The sequence below is a fragment of the Spodoptera frugiperda genome, chromosome 16 (genome assembly GCF_023101765.2).
Source record: "Spodoptera frugiperda isolate SF20-4 chromosome 16, AGI-APGP_CSIRO_Sfru_2.0, whole genome shotgun sequence".
Lineage (NCBI taxonomy): Eukaryota > Metazoa > Arthropoda > Insecta > Lepidoptera > Noctuidae > Spodoptera > Spodoptera frugiperda.
This window is the reverse complement of record NC_064227.1, coordinates 8,897,143-8,900,814: the sequence shown is the minus strand read 5'-3', so window position 1 is coordinate 8,900,814 and position 3,672 is coordinate 8,897,143. Positions and strand designations below refer to the sequence as shown.

At 41.7% G+C, this 3,672-nt stretch overlaps 1 long non-coding RNA gene across 1 annotated transcript; it reads left to right on the top strand.

Moving 5' to 3' along the window:
* LOC126911569 (uncharacterized) lies at positions 1-3,426 on the top strand. The gene is made up of 2 exons (XR_007706112.1): positions 1-2,397; positions 2,900-3,426. It is a non-coding gene; the product is annotated as an uncharacterized LOC126911569 (long non-coding RNA).
* The last annotated feature ends 246 nt before the right edge of the window (positions 3,427-3,672 follow it).

The following is a 3,672-nucleotide window of genomic DNA, read 5'->3' as shown; positions in this document are numbered from 1 at the left end:
CTGTCAATTCACACTGAGTACTTTATTCGTTTACAAGGAAAAGACACTTGACACCCGAATACAGCTTCTAGTACTTTCTTAACCATGTTCTTAACCTTTCAGGTTTTCTTTGCTAAACAAATGTAGGGATTTGCAGTGGTTGCGACTTAGTGTGTGGTAGTGACTGGGCTAATTTCACTACTAAAACCAACTAGCTGGATCTTAGTAAGCAACCGCTGCTGGCCTCTTTGAAAATAATTATTTATCATCACCACAATCAACTGAAGGGCACCCTACAGGGTTACAGCCAACGTCTGCCAAGGAATTGTCCACTGTAGCAGCAATTGATTACTTTCTATAACCCAAACACAATACAAAAGAACTCATGTTAAACATAGTCCCTCCGAGGGCTGGTGTTCTTGTTTTCTTCCTTTTAGTTTTTCCCCGCTATAGCTTGGGGTCAGTACAAGTTATAAGCATTTAGGAACGATTTTTAGTTTATTTTGTTGTAATATTTCCACAGGCAATAGAAATCACATATTATGTTATTAGAAACCTAATATTTGGACGGTAGAGTAAGAATTACAGCACCTTACGGGTACAGATATTACTGAAATAGAATCTTATCAATTCCACTAGCAAAGCCACTTATCTAACAAAATTTAATAAATACAAGCTTTGAACAGGCATGTACTCGTAGAAAACAAGATAGTGCTACTAAAGTTATTATTATTATTTACGTATTTTAAACACATAGCATGGATACTTCCTATGCCTAATGTAATCCAAAATAGAAGAAGTCTGCACCTAAAGACTCATAGTGCTGTAGTTGTTACTTTGTATGAGTAATTTTTATCCCGTCAAAGTATAAAGAATAAGCTGATCTGTTAGAAATGAAACTGAAACTGAAAGTAATGGCAGGACACCTGCAGGTAGAGATACCTTGGAACATAACATACTATTGCAGCAAATGACAAATTATAACATCACCTCGCTACACGTAATGCCGTAAAAAATGTCTGAGTCACATTTATCGAGGATAAAATTGAAAAATATATTCCTAATCACAGAGCGGTGCGCATTGGACGGCCAGGTAATCTAGAGGCAGATAATTCCAATAACAGCACTTCGGATGACCTCGCACACGCTGATAGTTGTAACATGCTTGTTACGTGTGTCCAACTCACACGATTACATCGCTACATCGCCCCGGCCAACTGCTACTTTATTACTACACGTCATGATATCAGAACACTCAATCGTTACTCATTCAGGTCCAAAACAGGCACACGTGGGACCTTCCAACTACAATCCCACAGGGTAGTCTTCAACAACGGTGTAGAATCTATAGATGTGTGCGCAGTGACATGATTATAATTATTTGAAACAGTAAAATATATACGATGGAGATCTCTCACCGACACTCGTACAGATATCCAGATTACTTCATATCTACAGGTACCTGCGTGTAGGTACCTATTTACAAAATACCTACGAATTCGTGTGATAGTTGTGTATGTACTCGCACAGGTGTATGATATGCTCCAGAAAGCACACACCTTGGCTGTTATCAAATGACACCGTTTGATATGCGCCTTTACCAGCTTATCTATCATGTCGAAATTCTTCCACGTACCTATCACATATCCTAGTAAAGTAAGTCCGTATCGACCATGTTTTATTCGCCAATATTATTTAGTTGAATTATTCCACCACTACTTAATATTATGCTATTGAGGCAAGTATGAAGAAGATTCTTTGTCTTACTTCTATGACTTATTTCTGTGTTCCCGTTGTAGCGACGCGCCTGTCTATACTGTTATCATAATGAATCATTAAGTCAAGCTCCAGCAGCAGTCGCATCCGCTACCGGAATTGTCTATTTTGAAATAATGAGAAAGTAATGAAATTATCAGAGAGCAGCAGCTAGATAATTATAATGTAATAAAGGTGTATCTCAACTGTAAACAAGGCAGCTAGTCGAGGTGGTGGCGTCGTCGCCAGCAGATGCCGGCGCGCGGGCGCGCGGGCGCGTGGGGCGCCGGAGCACCGGCCGCAGCGCTGCGCACCGCCACCGCTGCTTATCACCGATACCTTGCCGATTGGCTGAGTGGAGTGTTTGCGCGCCTGATATGGCTGACGGGGGCCAATCGATTCCCCGTTCCGTCGAATCTTATCACGATCATGGTGGACGTTTGTGCCTCGTGTCGGTTCACCGATATCATATCTGAAGATATCGACGAAAGTATAAATATGAGCCCATCGATCGATCGGGTCTCTATCCGAGTGTGAGCTGTGATTACGATTGACTGTGCAGCGAGCTGCGCGTGTTATACTAGTGCCGGAGCTGCTGTCTCAGGGACCTGGGACTCCTCCCCTGTTCACGGTTGATGGTGTCGTTCCTTTTCATGGATCTTGGTGATTCTAACCCTTTATATTATCTTACTCTTGTGCTGCAACCAGAACTGTCGACGTGGCGGTCGCGCTTGCTTATCGACCTGTTGCGAAATAGTTAGATCGGTATTGTGCTCACCCGGCAGTCATCTGCCGTGCCGACAGTTCTGCGGTGTAGTTAGAGTCGCTGCTAGTACAAAACAACGGCGATTACGTAATAACATATGGTGGTCCAATGGCACATGTGTGAGCTCGCTTCAAACTGATTACTCGCTCGGAGTATTTTAAATTCGTCTTTTTAATTTGATAATAATTTAGTTGCGGCTACATTCGCTATATAGCTCTGCAGGGTCGCTGACGCGACGGGGAAAAGCGTTGCTCTTATCAGAAAACATTAGCCGCACCTTTTCAAGCGGTGATAGCGAGTCGGCCGACTGTATATCGAGCGCGCGCGCTACGATTGTCACACTGAACAAACAAGCACCAGACAACGTTCATGTCGTATAAATATTCGTTTTGGTTTCAGACTCGACACCAGCGCCACCACGTGCTAGACCTCACGTCTGAGTTGGACAGGGGATCTTGACAGTTTGAGCTATGTGCTGCCAGATCTATCTTTCCAGCTCACGCGTGAAGTCGCTACTTCTGGACGGTGCTACCTTCCGCTACGGGAGTCCGAGCCAGCATGGAAGCATCACTAACTCACCCAGATGAACGACCTGATTAGCGACGCGTGAAGGATCAAGTGGAGGTGTGATCTCTTCACTTTTTATGTTTAAAGTGAGATTCAACTCCTCCAACTTAATTCCGAAACGCTTTTTCTACGCTCAAAAACCATGAACAAGAAGACAATGGAAATTTTAGAACATACAGCTTAATATTTTTATATGTAAATTATTTAATTTATCAAACTAATCATGAAAACATCTGTGTACACTTGAATCTCTAATCAAATGAACTCTGTAAATAGGTATAATCTTAATTTAATAATAATTAAATAGGATCATAACTTAGTTATATTAAACATTGGTAAATAAAAATTAATTTCATTTATTTGCTTGTCATAATTTCAAAACTTACTCCTTGAACATGAACACGAATACAAAATCATGTATACCAAACAATTTCAAACACTGGCGCCACTGTACACGGTACGCGAGCATTATGGAAGACCCAACGCTACGCGACTGCTCTGAAGTACGCTGCAAATCAGTAGAAAAAAATCACAACACCCAAAACAAAAAATGGGCAAAAAAATGTTGGTAACACCGGTGCGCTAAAAAAGCTTGCAAACTTCAC